Below are 18920 nucleotides of genomic sequence, written 5' to 3' on the forward strand. Positions count from 1 at the left end.
TCCTCCCTTCGGCCAAACACCCGGGCCGCCTCTGCTCTGCCGCCGTTCCACCCTCACCACCGGCGACGCTCTCATCCCCCATCTCACACTCTCCCATCACTTTCCTTCTATCACCACTGCCAGCTTCCCGTCCCTCAGTCTTTCCCGTAGCCGCCCACCGCTACTCCGCCGTGCTCACCACCCTCCGCGGCGGTGATCTCCCCTGCCCTACTTTCCGCCTCTATCTCTCTTTCTTCTTTGCTCCCAGGTTCCAACTCTGTTCTGTATAAATTTTTCACACTGTTAGCTTCTGTTAGTTATCTGTTAGTTAAATAGAATATAGTTTCTATATGTTAGGTTAGATAGAAATAATTGCGGTCAGGTAGCTAGGGTTGGATAGAAGATTCTAGGCCTGATAAGTGCTCCGTTTGTGCATATTTTCTGTTTGTGGATCTGTCTGATACGTGCCAATTTTGAGCTGCTCTGTTTGCACTTTGTGCTGTGATGAGCGGATAATTTGTACGCTTTTTGGCATTGTTTTTAGTATGTTTTTGATATCTTTTAGTTAGTTTTTAGTATATTTTTATTAGTTTTTAGTTAAAATTCACTTTTCTGGACTTTACTATGAGTTTGTGTGTTTTTCTGTGATTTCAGGTATTTTCTGGCTGAAATTGAGGGATCTGAGCAAAAATCTGATCCAGAGACTCAAAAGGACTGCAGATGTTGTTGGATTCTGACCTCCCTGCACTCGAAGTGGATTTTCTGGAGCTACAGAAGCCCAATTGGCGCGCTCTCAACGGCGTTAGAAAGTAGACATCCTGGGCTTTCCAGCAATATATGATAGTCCATACTTTGCCCAAGATTTGAAGGCCCAAACCGGCGTTCAAAGTCACATCAACAAATTCTAGCGTTAAACGCCGGAACTGGCACCTAATTGGGAGTTCAACGCCCAAACTGGCATAAAAGCTGGCGTTTAACTCCAAGGAGAGTCTCTACACGAAAATGCTTCATTGCTCAGCCCAAGCACACACCAAGTGGGCCCGGAAGTGGATTTTTATGTCATTTACTCATCTTTGTACACCTTAGGCTACTAGTTATCTATAAGTAGGACCTTTTACTATTGTATTAGAGGACTTTTGGTAGCTATCTTCGTTTCATGCTATCTTAGATCATTGGGAGGCTGGCCATTCGGCCATGCCTAGACCTTATGCTTATGTATTTTCAACGGTGGAGTTTCTATACACCATAGATTAAGGTGTGGAGCTCTGCTGTACCTCGAGTATTAATGCAATTACTATTGTTCTTCCATTCAATTCCGCTTGTTCTTGTTCTAAGATATCACTTGTTCTTCAACTTGATGAATGTGATGATCTGTGACACTCATCATCATTCTCACTTATGAACAAGGTGACTGACAACCATTCTTGTTCTACAAGCATTCGAGGCTTAGTGAATATCTCTTGGATTTCTGATTGCACGATGCATGGTTGATCGCCTGACAACCGAGTGCTCGCCTGACAAACGAGCCAGCCATTCCGTGAGATCAGAGTCTTCGTGGTATAGGCAAGAACTGATGGCGGCATTCAAGAGAATCCGGAAGGTCTCACCTTGTCTGTGGTATTCTGAGTAGGATTCAATGATTGAATGACTGTGACGTGCTTCAAACTCCTAGCAGGCTAGGGCGTTAGTGACAGACGCAAAAGTATCAATGGATATTATTCCGGCCTGACCGAGAACCGACAGCTGAATTCCGCTATGCCGTGACAGGGCATATGCCAATCGCTTTCACTGAGAGGATGGGAGGTAGCCACTGACAATGGTGAAACCCTACACGAGCTTGCCATGGAAAGGAGTAAGAAGGATTGGATGAAGGCAGTAGGAAAGCAGAGAGACGGAAGGGAAGGCATCTTCATACGCTTGTCTGAAGCTCGTACACCAATGATATACATAAGTATCTCTATCTTTATCTTTATGCTTTATTCGTTTATCACCATACCCATTTGAGTCTGCCTGACTGAGATTTACAAGATGACCATAGCTTGCTTCATACCACCAATCTCCGTGGGATCGACCCTTACTCGCGTAAGGTTTATTACTTGGACGACCCAGTGCACTTGCTGGTTAGTTGTGCGAAGTTGTGTTTATGCCATGGTATTGAGCACCAAGTCTTTGGAGCCATTACTAGGGATTGTTTATGTTTTGAAAAGTATTGATCACAATTTCGTGCACCAAGTTTTTGGCGCCGTTGCCGGGGATTGTTCAAGTTTTGAGCAAGCTTTTTGTCCGGTAACATCAGTGCCAAATTTCTGATCCGGCAACAAGCACCAAGTTTTTGGCGCCGTTGCCGGGGATTGTTCTTGTGTATGGACAACTGACGGTTCATCTTGTTGCTTAGATTAGGCATTTATTTTTTTCGAAATTCTTGAAGGTGAATCCTAGAGTTTCATGATGATTTGTTGAAATCTGGCTGGCTGAGAAGCCATGTCTAATTTCATTGGACCGAGGTTTCAACTTATCATCACAAGAGCTTGATGATTTTTATCAATCTTGCTTTTGGAGCAGTGATCTGCTAAGGCTTGGCTGGCCTTTGGCCATGTCTAGTGTTTTGGACCGAAGCTTTCTTTGAAAGCTTGGCTGGCTGTGAAGCCATGTCTAATTCCTGGACCGGAGTCTTAGACTAGCATTGCACTGATTCCTGGAATTCTCATTAAGAATTTTGATATCTTTTTCCACTTAATTTTCGAAAAAACACAAAAAAATCACAAAATCATAAAAACCAAAAATATTTGATGTTTCTTGCTTAAGTCTAGTGTCTCATCTTAAGTTTGGTGTCAATTGCATGCATTCATTCATGTGTCTTAAGGATCTTCAAGTAATTCTTGATGATTTCTTACTCTGATCTTTGAATTCTTTTGGCTTGAGTGTTTATGTGTCTCATATAGTGTCAGTAGTACACAAACTGCTAAGTTTGGTGTCTTGCATGCATTGTTATTTGATTCTTGTTGCATTTTTGATTATTAAAAATCCAAAAATATTTTTAATCTGTGTCTTTTGAATCATATCTTTTCTTGTTAGGCAAGTCACTAATTTTCAAAATCAAATCTTTTAAAATTGATTTCAGAACATATCTTTTAAAATTGTTTTCAAATCATATCTTCTCAATTACATCTCTTTAAAACTAATCATATCTTCTTAACCTCATCTTTTTCAAAATAGTTTTTCAATCAAATCTTTTTAATTTCTAATTTCAAAGTCTTTTTCAAAAATCACTTGATTTCTTTCTCACTTTTATTTTCGAAAATCAATTAAGTGTTTTTCAAAATGTTTTCAAAATCTTTTTCATTGAATTTTCGAAAATCCTCTTCCCTCCTTTCCACATCCTTCTATTTATGGAGTACTACTCCTTCCTAATGCACAATTCGAACTCTATCTAATTAAGTTCGAATTCTTCTACCTTCTCATCTTCTATTTTTCTTTTCCTCTGACACTTCAAGGAATCTCTATACTGTGACATAGAGGATTCCATATTTTCTTGTTCTCTTCTCTTTCATATGAGCAGGAGCAGAGACAAAGGCATTCTTGTTGAAGCTGATCCTGAACCTGAAAGGACCTTGAAGAGAAAGCTAAGAGAAGCCAAAGTACAACTCTCTTTAGAGGACCTGACCGAATTCTTCAAAGAAGAAGAACACATGGCAGCCGAAAACAACAACAATGCCAACAATGCAAGGAAGGTGCTGGGTGACTTTACTGCACCCACTCCCAACTTCTATGGGAGAAACATCTCTATCCCTGCCATTGGAGCAAACAACTTTGAGCTTAAGCCTCAATTAGTTTCTCTAATGCAACAGAATTGCAAGTTCCATGGACTTCCAATGGAAGATCCTCATCAGTTTTTAGCTGAGTTCTTGCAAATCTGTGACACAGTCAAGACTAATGGGGTTGACCCTGAGGTCTATAGACTGATGCTATTCCCTTTTGCAGTAAGAGACAGAGCTAGAATATGGTTGGACTCACAACCTAAGGATAGCCTGGACTCTTGGGAAAAGCTAGTCAATGCCTTCTTGGCAAAGTTCTTTCCACCTCAAAAATGGAGTAAGCTTAGAGTGGAAGTCCAAACCTTCAGACAGAAGGATGGAGAATCCCTCTATGAAGCTTGGGAAAGATACAAACAATTAATCAGAAGATGTCCCTCAGACATGCTTTCTGAATGGAGCATCATAGGTATCTTCTATGATGGTCTCTCTGAACTATCCAAGATGTCTTTGGATAGCTCTGCTGGAGGATCTCTTCATTTGAAGAAGACGCCTGCAGAGGCTCAAGAGCTAATTGAAATGGTTGCAAATAACCAATTCATGTACACTTCTGAAAGGAATCCTGTGAACAATGGGACTAGTCAGAAGAAAGGAGTTCTTGAGATTGACACTCTGAATGCCATATTGGCTCAGAACAAGATATTAACTCAACAAGTCAATTTAATTTCTCAAAGTCTGTCTGGAATGCAAAATGCACTTGGCAGTACTAAGGAAGCTTCATCTGAGGAAGAAGCTTATGATCCTGAGAACCCTTCAATGGAAGAGGTGAATTACCTAGGAGAACCCTATGGAAACACCTATAATTCTTCATGGAGAAATCACCCAAATTTCTCATGGAAGAATCAAGAGTGACCTCAACAAGGTTTCAATAACAATAATGGTGGAAGAAATAGAATTGGCAATAACAAGCCTTTTCCATCATCTTCTCAGCAACAGACAGAGAGTTCTAAGCAGAATACCTCTGACTTAGCAACAATGGTCTCTGATCTAATCAAAACCACTCAAAGTTTCATGAATGAAACAAGGTCCTCCATCAGAAATTTGGAAGGACAAGTGGGTCAGCTGAGCAAGAAAATTACTGAACTCCCTCCTAGTACTCTCCCAAGCAACACAGAAGAAAATCCAAAAGGAGAGTGCAAAGCCATAACCATGGCCGAATATGGAGAGGAAAGAAAGGAGGTGGACGCCACTGAGGAAGACCTCAATGGGCGTACACCAACCTCCTCTGAGTTCCCCAATGAGGAACCATGGGAATCTGAGACTCAAAATGAGACCATAGAGATTCCATTGGACTTACTTTTGCCTTTCATGAGCTCTGATGAGTATTCTTCCTCTGAAGAGGATGAGTATGTCACTGAAGAGCAAGTTGCTAAATATCTTGGAGCAATCATGAAGCTAAATGACAAGTTATTTGGAAATGAGACTTGGGAAAATGAATCTCCCTTGCTCACCAAAGAGCTGGATGACTTGTCTAGGCAGAAATTACCTCAAAAGAGACAAGATCCTGGGAAGTTTTCAATACCTTGTACCATAGGCACCATGACCTTCAAGAAGGCCTTGTGTGACTTAGGGTCAAGTGTGAACCTCATGCCTCTCTCTGTAATGGAGAAGCTAGGGATCTTTGAGGTACAAGCTGCAAGAATCTCATTGGAGATGGCAGACAACTCAAGAAAACAAGCTCATGGACTTGTAGAGAATGTTTTGGTAAAAGTTGAAGACCATTACATCCCTACTGATTTCATAGTCCTAGAGACTGGGAAGTGCATGGATGAATCCATCATCCTTGGCAGACCCTTCCTAGCCACAGCAAAGGCTGTGATTGATGTTGATAGAGGTGAACTAATCATTCAAGTGAATGAAGAATCCTTTGTGTTTAAGGCTCAAGGATATCCCTCTGTCACCATGGAGATGAAGCTTGAAGAGCTTCCCTCAAATTAGAGACAAATAGAGCCCCCAAAGTCAAACTCTAAGTTTGGTGTTGGGAGGCCACAACCAAACTCTAAGTTTGGTGTTGAACCCCCACATTCAAACTCTAAGTTTGGTGTTGGGAGGTTCCCACATTGCTCTGATCATTTGTAAGGCTCAATGAGAGCCATCTGTCAAGCTACTGACATTAAAGAAGCGCTTGTTGGGAGGCAACCCAATGATTATATTTTATATATTTTCTTTTGTTATTTTATGTTTTTTGTAGGTTGATGATCATAAGAAGTCACAAAATCAATGAAAAAAGCAAAAACAAAATGAAAAACAGGAAGAAAAACAGCACACCCTGGAGGAAGATGTTGCTGGCGTTCAAACGCCAGTAAACCTAGCAGTTGGGCGTTTAACGCCCAGTCTGGCACCATTCTAGGCGTTTAACGCCAGAAAGGGGCACCAGACTGGCGTTAAACGCCAGAAAGGGGCAAGAACCTGGCGTTAAACGCCAGGAATGGGCACCAGCCCGGCGTTTAACGCCAGAAATGGCTCAAAACGTGATTTTGAGCAACATTTGGTGCAGGGATGACTTTTCCTTGACACCACAGGATCTGTGGACCCCACAGGACCCCACCACCACTGATGAGCGGATATTTTATACGCTTTTTGGGGGTAATTTCTTGTAGATTTTAGTATGTTTTAATTAGTTTTTAGTTAAATATTATTAGTTTTTAAGCAAAATTCATATTTCTGGACTTTACTATGAGTGTGTGTATTTTTCTGTGATTTCAGGTATTTTCTGACTGAAATTGAGCAAGCTGAGCAGAAATCTGACTTAGGCTGAAAAAGGACTGCTGATGCTGTTGGATCCTGACCTCCCTGCACTCGAAATGGATTTTCTGGAGCTACAGGAGTCCAATTGGCGCGCTCTCAACGGCGTTGGAAAGTAGACATCTAGGGCTTTCCAGCAATATATAATAGTCCATACTTTGCGCGAAGATAGACGACGTAACTTGGCGTTGAACGCCAAGTACACGCTGCTGTCTGGAGTTAAACGCCAGAAAAACGTCATGATCCGGAGTTGAACGCCCAAAACACGTCATAACCTGGAGTTTAACGCCAAGAAAGGCCTCTACTCGTGGATAGCTTTAGTCTCAGCCCCAGCACACACCAAGTGGGCCCCAGAAGTGGATTTCTGCACCAATTATCTTTGTTTACTCATTTTCTGTAAACCTAGGTTACTAGTTTACTATTTAAACAACTTTTAGAGACTTAACTTGTACCTCATGACATTTTTCAGATCTGAATTACATACTTTGTGACGGCATGAGTCTCTAAACTCCATTGTTGGGGGTGAGGAGCTCTGCAGCGTCTCGATGATTTAATACAATTCCTTTGTTTTCCATTCAAACACGCTTGTTCTTATCTAAGATGTTTATTCGCGCTTAATTGTGAAGAAGGTGATGATCCGTGACACTCATCACCTTCCTCAATCCATGAACGTGTGCCTGACAACCACCTCCGTTCTACATCAGATCGAATGAATATCTCTTAGATTCCCCAACAGAATCTTCGTTGTATAAGCCGGATTGATGGCGGCATTCATGAGAATCCAGAAAGTCTAAACCTTGTCTGTGGTATTCTGAGTAGGATTCCGGGATTGAATGACTGTGACGTGCTTCAAACTCCTGAGGGCTGGGTGTTAGTGACAGACGCAAAAGAATCAATGGATTCTATTCCAACCTGATTGAGAACCGACAGATGATTAGTCGTGCTGTGACAGAGCATAGGAACGTTTTCACTGAGAGGATGGGAAGTAGCCACTGACAACGGTGACACCCAAATAGAGCTTGCCATGGAAGGAATCTGCGTGTGAGAAGAGGATTTCAAGGAAGAGTTGAAGTCAAAGGACAAAGCATCTCCAAAACTCCAACATATTCTCCATTACTGCACAACAAGTAACATATTCCCCAGTCCTTTATAAACAAGTAACTCTATTGTTCAAGTAATCCAAACAATTTTGTTGACATCCTGACTAAGACAAATAAAATAAACATTGATTGCTTCAAGCCAATAATCTCCGTGGGATCGACCCTTACTCACGTAAGGTATTACTTGGACGACCCAGTGCACTTGCTGGTTAGTTGTGCGAATCACAAATTCGTGCACCAAGTTTTTGGCGCCGTTGCCGGGGATTATTGAGTTTGAACAATTGAAGGCATATTTTATTTCTTAGATTAGGAATAATTTATTTTTGTTGTTATATAGTCATTAAATTTTGATAGGATAGTTTCTTTTAAAAATTTTCTTTTCAAAATTTATTATTTTTCTTTTAATTAATTGCTAATTTTCGTGAGTTTAGTGTCTTGTTCTAAGTTTGGTGTCAATTGCATATCTCATATTTTTCTTTAAAACTTTCGACTTGTGTTCTTTGTTCTTCATTGATCTTCAAGTTGTTCTTGCTTATTTTTCTTGTTTGATCTTGAGTTTTTCTTGCTTTATGTCTTTTCTTGTTTCACTTGTGTTCTTTTTAAAGCACTAATTGGAATATCTAGAACAAGTGTTATATTTATTCCCAATTGGCTAAAGCATTAGCTTATATTCTTGAAGAGGGAGCACCAGTACTTTTGAAAATCTTTTTCAAAAATAATTTTTCTTGTGCCAAACTTTAAGTTTGGTGTTTTCTTGTTAATCTTTCATAATTTTCGAAAATCTTATCAAAGTTTTCTAAAAATTTTAAGTTTAGTGTTCTTCCTTTTGTTCTTGGTGTTCTTGTGAATCTTCAAGGTGTTCTTGAGTTTTTCTTGTGTCTTGATCTTAAAATTTTTAAGTTTGGTGTTCCTTGGTGTTTTCCCTCCAAAAATTTTCGAAAACAAGGAACATTAGATCTAAAAATTTTAAGTCTTGTGTCTTTTGTGTGCTTTTCTCTTTCATCATAAAATTCAAAATTCAAAAAATTTTTATTTTTCTAACTAATTTTGAACTTTTTTTTTCGAAAATCTTTTATAAAAATTCAATTTTCAATTTCAAAAAAAAAAAAAAAAATTTTCCGCTTTCTTTTATTTATTTCGTTTTTATTTTATTTTATAAAAATTAATTTTTATAAAATAAATAATATCAACATATAAATTATCCCTTGTGATCTAGTATGGAAGCAAGTGGGAATGAACAGTCCAAGAGGACTTTGGGGTCATATGCTAACCCCACTACTGCTTCATATGGGAGTAGTATTTGTATACCTTCCATTGGAGTCAGTAGCTTTGAGCTGAATCCTCAGCTCATTATCATGGTGCAGCAAAACTGTCAGTATTCTGGTCTTCCACATGAAGAACCTACAGAGTTTCTGGCACAATTTCTGCAAATTGCTGATACAGTACATGATAAGGAAGTAGATCAGGATATCTACAGATTATTATTGTTTCCATTTGCTGTAAAAGATCAAGCTAAGAGGTGGTTAAATAACCAGCCTAAGAACAGCATAAAAACATGGAAACAGCTGTCAGAAAAATTCCTGAATCACTATTTCCCTCCCAAACGGATGACACAGCTAAGGCTAAACATCCAAGGCTTCAAACAAGGAGATAATGAATCCCTTTATGATGCCTGGGAGAGATACAGAGAGATGCTAAGAAAATGCCCCTCTGAAATATTTTCAGAATGGGTGCAATTAGACATCTTCTACTATAGGCTTACAGAAAAAGCTCAGATTTCTCTAGACCACTCAGCTGGTGGATCTATACATATGAGAAAAACAATTGAAGAAGCTCAAGAGCTTATTGATACAGTTGCCAGAAATCAGCATCTGTACCTAAGCAGTGAATCCTCTATGAAAGAAGAAGCTAAAACAGTAACTGCAGAACTCAGTCCAGTGGATCAGGCTAATGAATTCAATCAGCAATTAGATTTTCTAACTCAGCAACTAGCCGAATTCAAGGAAATATTACAGGAAACAAGAATGGCTAACAGGAACATGGAAGTGCAATTAAAGCAGACAGAAAAGCAACTGTCAAAACAAATAACAGAAGAATGCCAAGCAGTTCAATTAAGAAGTGGGAAAACATTAAATACCTCACTTCAAAGCAGCAGGAAACCAAGAAATGAACAAGAGGATACTCAAAAACCCTCTGAGGACAATCAGAGCCCAGAGAGGAACAAAGCTGGCGCTGAACGCCCAGACCATGCTCATTCCTGGCGTTCAACGCCAGAAACAAGCATGAATCCGGCGTTGAACGCCCAAAGGGAGCATGGTTCTGGCGTTCAAACGCCAGTAACAAACAAGGAAGTGGCGTCTAATGCCACTCCAGCTCCCACCACTGGCATTCAAATGCCAGTAGGGAATCAGTCACATACAAGTGCTAACCTGTCTAAAAAGGCTTCCCAACCCACTTCTGTAGGTAATAAACCTGCAGCAACTAAGGTTGAGGAATACAAAGCCAAAATGCCTTATCCTCAAAAACTCCGCCAAGCGGAACATGATAAGCAATTTGCCCGCTTTGCAGACTATCTCAGGACTCTTGAAATAAAGATTCCGTTTGCAGAAGCACTTGAGCAAATACCCTCTTATGCTAAGTTCATGAAAGAGATCTTAAGTCATAAGAAGGATTGGAGGGAAACTGAAAAAGTTTACCTCACTGAAGAATGCAGTGCAGTCATTCTGAAAAGCTTACCTGAGAAGCTTAAAGATCCTGGGAGCTTTATGATACCATGCACATTAGAAGGTAATTGTACCAAGCAAGCTTTATGTGATCTTGGGGCAAGTATCAACTTAATACCTGCATCTACTATCAGAAAGCTTGGTTTAACTGAAGAAATTAAACCAACCAGGATATGTCTTCAACTTGCTGATGGGTCCATTAAATACCCATCAGGCGTGATTGAAGACATGATTGTCAAGGTTGGGCCATTCGCCTTTCCTACTGACTTTGTGGTGCTGGAAATGGAGGAGCACAAGAGTGCAACTCTCATTCTAGGAAGGCCTTTCCTAGCAACTGGCCGAACCCTCATTGATGTCCAAAAAGGGGAAGTAACCTTGAGAGTCAATGAGGAAGAGTTCAAGTTGAATGTTGTCAAAGCAATGCAACATCCAGACACCCCAAATGACTGCATGAGTGTTGATATTATTGATTCTCTGGTAAGAGAGGTCAATATGGCTGAGAGTCTCGAATCAGAGCTAGAGGACATCTTTAAAGATGTTCAGCCTGATTTGGAGGAATCAGAGAAGATAATAGCACCTCTGAAAATCCCTCAGGAAGAGGAGAAACCTCCTAAACCCGAGCTCAAACCATTACCACCATCCCTGAAATATGCATTTTTGGGAGAATGTGATACCTTTCCTGTAATTATAAGCTCTACCTTAGAGCCACAGGAAGAGGAAGCACTAATTCAAGTGCTAAGGACACACAAGACAGCTCTTGGGTGGTCCATCAGTGATCTTAAGGGCATTAGCCCAGCCAGATGCATGCATAAGATCCTATTGGAAGGTGACGCCAAGCCTGTAGTCCAACCACAGAGGCGGCTGAACCCAGCCATGAAGGAAGTGGTGCAGAAGGAGGTCACTAAATTACTAGAGGCTGGGATTATTTATCCAATTTCTGACAGCCCCTGGGTGAGCCCTGTCCAAGTTGTCCCTAAGAAAGGTGGCATGACAGTGATTCATAATGAAAAAATGAACTGGTTCCTACAAGAACAGTTACAGGGTGGCGTATGTGCATTGATTATAGAAGGCTCAATACAGCCACCAGAAAGGATCATTTTCCTTTACCATTCATAGACCAGATGCTAGAAAGACTAGCAGGTCATGAATACTACTGCTTCCTGGATGGATATTCAGGTTATAATCAAATTGCAGTAGATCCCCAGGATCAGGAGAAAACGGCATTCACATGCCCATCTGGAGTATTTGCATACAGAAGGATGCCATTTGGCCTGTGCAATGCACCTGCAACCTTTCAAAGGTGCATGCTCTCAATTTTCTCTGATATGGTGGAAAAATTTCTGGAAGTCTTCATGGATGACTTTTCAGTATTTGGAGACTCATTCAGCTCCTGCCTTAACCATTTAGCACTTGTTCTGAAAAGATGCCAAGAGACTAACCTGGTTTTAAACTGGGAAAAATGCCACTTTATGGTGACTGAAGGAATTGTCCTTGGGCACAAAATTTCGAACAAGGGAATAGAGGTGGACCAAGCTAAGGTAGAAGTAATTGAAAAATTGCCACCACCTGCTAATGTTAAGGCAATCAGAAGCTTTCTGGGGCATGCAGGATTCTATAGGAGGTTTATAAAGGATTTTTCAAAAATCGCCAAACCTCTGAGCAACCTGCTAGCTGCTGACACGCCATTTATCTTTGATAAAGAGTGTTTGCAGGCATTTGAGACTCTGAAAGCTAAATTGGTCTCAGCACCAATCATCTCTGCACCAGACTGGACATTACCATTTGAATTAATGTGTGATGCCAGTGACCATGCCATTGGTGCAGTGTTGGGACAAAGGCATGACAAGCTTCTGCACGTCATTTACTATGCCAGCCGTGTTCTAAATGACGCACAGAAGAATTACACAACCACAGAAAAAGAACTGCTTGCAGTGGTTTACGCCATTGACAAATTTAGATCCTATTTAGTAGGATCAAAGGTGATTGTGTACACTGATCATGCTGCTCTTAAATATCTACTCACAAGCAGGATTCAAAACCCAGACTTATAAGATGGGTGTTGCTTCTGCAAGAGTTTGATATAGAAATAAGAGACAGAAAAGGGACAGAAAATCAAGTAGCAGATCACCTGTCCCGAATAGAACAAGTAGAAGGGGCGTCCCTCCCTCTCACTGAAATCTCTGAAACCTTTCCGGATGAGCAACTGTTTGCCATCCAGGAAGTGCCATGGTTTGCAGACATTGCAAACTACAAGGCAGTGAGATTCATACCCAAAGAGTACAGTAGGGTGCAATCAAAGAAATTAATCACAGATGCAAAGTACTACCTTTGGGATGAACCATATCTCTTCAAGAGATGTGCAGACGGAGTAATCTGTAGATGTGTGCCTAAAGAGGAAGCACAGAAGATCCTTTGGCACTGCCATGGATCACAGTACGGAGGACATTTTGGAAGTGAGCGAACAGCCACAAGAGTCCTCCAAAGTGGCTTCTACTGGCCTACTCTCTACAAAGATTCCCGAGCATTTGTGCTTAATTGTGACAGTTGCCAAAGATTTGGCAATCTACCCCACAGTTACGCCATGCCTCAACAAGGGATCTTGGAGATTGAGTTGTTTGATGTATGGGGCATTGACTTCATGGGACCTTTCCCACCATCATACTCAAACACCTATATTCTGGTGGCAGTGGATTATGTATCCAAGTGGGTGGAAGCTATTGCAACACCCACTAATGACACTAAAACAGTGTTAAAGTTCCTCCAGAAACATATCTTCAGCAGATTTGGTATCCCTAGAGTATTAATCAGTGATGGGGGCACTCATTTCTGCAATAAACAGCTTTATGCTGCTCTGGTTCGTTATGGAGTTAGCCACAGGGTAGCTACTCCATATCATCCACAAACTAATGGACAAGCTGAAGTCTCAAATAGAGAACTCAAAAGAATCCTAGAACGGACTGTAATTAACCGTAGAAAGGATTGGGCAAAAAGCTTGGATGATGCTCTGTGGGCATACAGAACAGCATTCAAGACCCCTATAGGGACCTCTCCATACCAGCTTGTGTATGGAAAGGCATGTCACTTGCCAGTGGAACTGGAACATAAGGCCTACTGGGCAACCAGATTCCTAAACCTTGATGCCAAATTAGCTGGAGAAAAACGATTGCTCCAGTTAAATGCGCTAGAGGAATTTAGACTAAATGCTTTCGAGAATGCAAAAATTTACAAAGAGAAAGCAAAAAGATGGCATGATAAGAAATTGTCTTCCAGAGTCTTTGAGCCGGGGCAGAAAGTTCTGCTATTTAATTCCAGGCTCAAATTATTCCCCGGGAAGTTAAAATCCCGGTGGAGAGGTCCATATGTGATCACAAGCGTATCACCATATGGATACGTAGAGCTTCAGTATAATGAATCTAACAAAAAGTTCATTGTTAATGGACAAAGAGTCAAACATTATCTTGAAGGCAATTTTGAGCAAGAATGCTCAAAACTGAGACTTGATTAAAACTCAGTAATAGTCCAGCTAATGACATTAAAGAAGCGCTTGCTGGGAGGCAACCCAGCCATTTACAAAGTTTCTTTACTAATTAAATAAATTTCTTTTTTTTACAGGTTTGAGTCCAAGTGTCTTCAAAGGTGAAATAGCAATTGATTGAAGTCACAGAGTTACAGGGAAATTTGGAAGCTCACTGGCATGAAAAAGTCAGTAAGAAATACTTTGGGCGTTGAACGCCCAAAAGAAGCACCCACTGGGCGTTTAACGCCAGTAAGGGTAGCCATCTGGGCGTTAAATGCCAGAAAGGAGAATCTTCTGGGCGTTAAACGCCAGAAAGATGCACCTTCTGGGCGTTTAACGCCAGTCTGCTAGCATCCTGGGCGTTCAGAAAAACGCCCAGTGACGAAGGACTTCCTGGCGTTCAACGCCAGAAAGAAGCACCAAATGGGCGTTGAACGCCCAGGAGAAGCAACATGTGGGCGTTAAACGCCCAAAACATGCACCATGTGGGCGTTTAACGCCAGGATGGTGGGGAGGAGGTAAAATTCGTTTTTCTTCACAATTTTTCTAATTTTTTATGTTTCAATTCATGATTTCTTGCATAAACATGTTTCAAAATATCATCCTTCAATTCCAAAAATTTTAATCCTAATTTCTAAAAACCCTAATTTCTAAAATCCCTTTTTCAAAAATATCAAATGTATCTTAATTTATAAACACAAATCTTTTTGCAATCCATATCTTTTTCAAATCTTTTTCAACTTATCATATCTTTTGGATTTCAAAATTGCCTCTCCCTCTATTCCTCTTCTATCCTTTATTTTGCTTGAGGACAAGCAAACCTCTAAGTTTGGTGTGATTTGCCATGATCACTGAGCTAAAACTCATTAAGATCATGGCACCTAAGAGAACAGGAAGAGCAAGGATGAGAACTTAAGGGAGCTGAAGCGTCAGAAATTAATTCTTGAAGGCACCCCACAGACTAGAGGAACATCCACTTCCCAAAATACAGGTTGTTAAGTTCTAATTCCAGCTTTAACTCTGTGATAGTATTTGTTCCGGGGGTTACCTGAAACGTTTAGCTCGGTCGTCTGGAGATGCCCGAGGTGGGGGTCAGGGACCCGAGCTTGATGTATTGGCGGTTGGTGGTTGTACCTGCAATGACACTCCGATGCTTAAGTTAGCATGGGTTCAAGCAGATATGTGTAGAATGTGGAATGTATTCCATACCTGGGTGCTCCAGTGTATTTATAGTAGTTGGTCGTGATCTTCCCTGGATAAGATATTCTTATCTTATCTTATCTTTTGGGAGTTTTATCTCTATCTTTGTGGAACCGCCTTTCCTAGGCCTTTTTCGGCCTTTTAGGTTTTGGGCTGCGTTCCTTTTGATAGGCCTTCTTAGCTTTATTGTCCGAGGTCCGACCTCAGGCGTGGGCCTTGGGATGAGGTCGGACCTTTCATGGAGTTTGCCGAGTTGGAGGAGCTCGGTCAGGGTATGAACAGTGCCCCTGCCCGAGTTCGTCCTTTTTGGGAGGTCGAGCTCGGGCATAGTTGTTTTTCAAATTTCAAAAAATGGCCGTTCCTGCATTTATTGCATTTTACCGTTTCTCCTCGATTTCCGTTCGGGCTCTGTGAAGGCATTATTTATTTGCTTCCTTCCCTTTTCTTTTGTTTATTCTGTTCCTTCCTGTTTTTCTAAGTTTTCGCCATCTCTTTTTCGAGCACCGCTTCTTCTTTCTCTTTGTTCTTTTTCCCCGAATCTTTCCGTGCGTCTTTCCGGGGTTTCCTCTGTGCCGCCGTTTCGTTCTCCTTGCTTCGGAGCTCGTCGTCTTTTTTCTTTCTTCCAGGTTTGTTCCCGTCTCATATGCTTTCTGTTCTTTTGTGTGGCTCTTTGTCTGTTTCTTCTTTCTTTATGCCTGGGTTGCCCCAAAAAGAGGCGCCGCCATTGCTTTGTTTGTATATGGGGGGGGGGGCTCTTTTTGTTGTACTTTGTTCCGGGTTGCCGTATTTTCTTTTGTTGGGTTTTTGTTTCTTGCTTGGCTGAACGGGTTCTCGCTGTCTACTTTATGTGATTTTTGCTTGCTGTTGTACTTCTTCTTTGTAGGTAAGAGTTTCATGTCTCGAAAGGTTCTTCAAGCGATGTCGACCAAGATTCCAAGTGGTCTTGGTTGGGTAGACCCCCTTCCCCTAAAAGTCCCTTCTGTGGTAGATTCTGAATATTTGGCTAGGTTCCGTAGGCACTGTAGCATATGTGAGAATAGAGAGTCTGAGAGGGATTATGAACTAGTAGCCCCGGAATCCGAGGAGAGAGTGTGCTTCCCGCTTTTAGATAGTTCCGAGAAGCTCTTCTTTTATGCTTATGATTGTTTTTTCTCTAAGCTGAATGTCCGACTTCCCTTTACCGATCTGGAGTCCGAGGTGTTGTGGTCTTGTAACCTTGCCCCTACGCAGCTCCATCCGAATTCTTGGGCGTTTTTAAAGCTGTTTCAACTTTTGTGTCAGTTTTTGGGCGTCTCTCCCTCACTTGCTTTATTTTCCTATTTGTTTGTGTTGACGAAGCCGGGGTCGGGTGGAGGGAAGGTATCTTGGGTTTCTTTTAGGGCTAACCAGGGGAGGAAGTTTTGTACCCTTTATGATGAGTCCTTTCATGATTTCAAGAACTTTTATTTCAAGGTCCGGGCTACTGGAGACGTCCGACCTTTCTTTCTGGATGAGAGTGGGGAGCCTTCTTTTCCTCTTTGTTGGCAGGAGAATGTAGTGTCTGCTAAGTATACTTTTGAGAGTCTAGATGAGGTTGAGCAGGCTTTTGTGGGTGTGGTGAGCAGTTTATGGGGTCGGGCACCTCACTTGGATACGAAGAAAATGTTGGGAGATCCAAGCCTTCTCCGTTCCGAGTTAGGTAGTTTCCCGACCTCTCCGAGATTCTTCTTTTTTAGTATTTTGGTTTTGCTTGTTTTTGGTGGATTTTCTGTTGTGGTAATCCTTTTCTTTTATTTCTACAGAGATGTCTTCTCAGGCGGATTCCATGAAGTTCCTTCGTCGGACGAAGAAGTCTGTGGCTGCTCGAAATATCGAGGCTGGGGATGCTTCTGCCCGATCTTCTCCGCAGAAGACTACCGTGGGTGTTCAGACTCGGTCGAAGACTATTCCAACTCCCCAGTTCAGAGCTATAAGTCAAGACCCTCCGACCTCCGGGCCTGCTACTTCTTCTCCTCCCCCGTTCTCGGGTCCTCCTCCCAAGAAGCAGAAGACCTCTTAAGGGCTTGCGGGTTTTAACGATAAGGATTTCGATGCTCTCGGTTGGATTGAACAGCATATTCTCCCTCAGACTTTTATCTCTACTGATGACGTGTCTATGGAGCATCATTTTCAGTATATGGCGCGGAGTTGTGTTCGGATGGCCAGTCTTCATGCTGCTATTGCCCGGGAGTTCAAGAAATCCCCCATTGGCGCGACCAGCTCCCGACTTGAGAAGGCGCAGTCCGAGTTCGAGAAGATTAGTGAGCTGAAGGCTGCTAGGATTACAGAGCTGGAGGCCTCTTTGGAGAAGGAGAAAGCTAAAGCTACCGCGGCTGTGGCAGCAGCGAAAGCGTCCGAGGAGATGGCGAAGGCGGCGACGGAGAATTATACTCGGATATATGCCGAGCTTATGGAGACAAGGGAGAAGTTGCAATCTGCTCAGGATGGTTTTTACGAGCTGGAAGGCCATGTGGCTAAGGGTATGGATGCTATGTTCGAGAATTTGAAGGCTCAGGTCCGGGTTCTTGCTCCTGACCTGGATCTGAGCTTATTTAGTACGGATAACGTTGTTGTGGAGGGAAAGATTGTTCCTGCTCCCAATGAGGATGAGGTTCCGGTGTCCGATCCCAAGGTTCCGGTGTCCGACCTTAAGGTTCCGGTTGCGGACCCGACTTCACCTTTGGTCGGGGATGGATCTGGTGTGGAGGTTTCAAGCCGGGATGACGGTGCCGTTGATGCAGTCCCGATTTCTATGTTTCCTCCGCAGTCTTCTGTTGATGTGGAGTCCGGAAAGGACCTTGATCCTCTGTAATCTTTTATTTTTGGTTTTTTGCCCGGCCTGTGGGCTCTTTTGCTTTTGGATGGTTTCTGTGAACGCTTTGGACACCTTTTTGCCTTTAGCTACTTGTAGTAACTTTTTAGCTTTATGGTGTTTTATTCGCGTTTTGACTTTTTGTTCCGCTTTTATGCTTTTTTAGTTGTTTTTGGATAACAACTTTTTTAGCTAGCGCTTTGAAACTTTGCTTTGCCTCTTCCTTTGATTTCGTTTTTTCGCTTGTACTTTTTAGTTGTTTTTGTATAGCAACTTTTTAGCAAGCGTTTTCGAAATCTTGGCTTTGCCTCTTCTTTTGATTTCGTTTTTTCGCTTGTACTTTTTAGTTGTTCTTGTATAGCAACTTTTAGTAAGCGTTTTCGAAATCTTGGCTTTGCCTCTTCCTTTGATTTCATTTTTTCGCTTGTACTTTTTAGTTGTTCTTGTATAGCAACTTTTAGTAAGCATTTTCGAAATCTTGGCTTTTGCCGCTTTAAGGCTTCTGTCTTGGATCCGGGTTTCTCCTCGGACCTCGGGTGTTCGAGTACTGCCCTTTGTTGGGTCCGACCTTGTCGTTGGTCGGCCTTTTAAGTTATTTTTGTAATCTCTTTTTATTTGGCTTTTTGAACCTTTTCAGAGTTACTTTATAACTTCTCACATTAATTTGAACCTCGTCGCTTTATCTTTGCCGACCTTGTGCGGTCTTTTTGGCAAATGATTTTTTGCGTTTTGCCGAGCATAAATTAATGCGCCTTGGCGGGGTACTTTGATTTGTTTCATCATGAGGAAGAAGAAAAGAAAATAGAGAAATTTGATTAGTATTAAAAAAGAAAGAATATTTACAGAGTGTTTTACCCTTGACTAGGTCGGGTGCCTTACTTGACCGGGTGTCTCATTAAAAAACCCTTGTAGGGAAAAAGAGTACACCTCGGGTCAAATTTTCCTAGCTGTAGTACCGTCTTAGATTACAGGCGTGCCAGGCTCTGGGCAGCTCATTGCCTTCTAGGTCGGATA

The 18920-nt window shown here is 41.7% G+C and overlaps 1 non-coding gene across 1 annotated transcript; it reads right to left on the reverse strand.

The window, feature by feature from the left end:
* Positions 1-4073: 4073 nt before the first annotated feature.
* On the reverse strand, positions 4074-4181 carry LOC130971981 (small nucleolar RNA R71). The gene has a single exon (XR_009083188.1). It is a non-coding gene; the product is annotated as a small nucleolar RNA R71 (small nucleolar RNA).
* Between the last annotated feature and the right edge of the window lie 14739 nt (positions 4182-18920).

The sequence above is a fragment of the Arachis stenosperma genome, chromosome 3 (assembly GCF_014773155.1).
Source record: "Arachis stenosperma cultivar V10309 chromosome 3, arast.V10309.gnm1.PFL2, whole genome shotgun sequence".
NCBI lineage: Eukaryota > Viridiplantae > Streptophyta > Magnoliopsida > Fabales > Fabaceae > Arachis > Arachis stenosperma.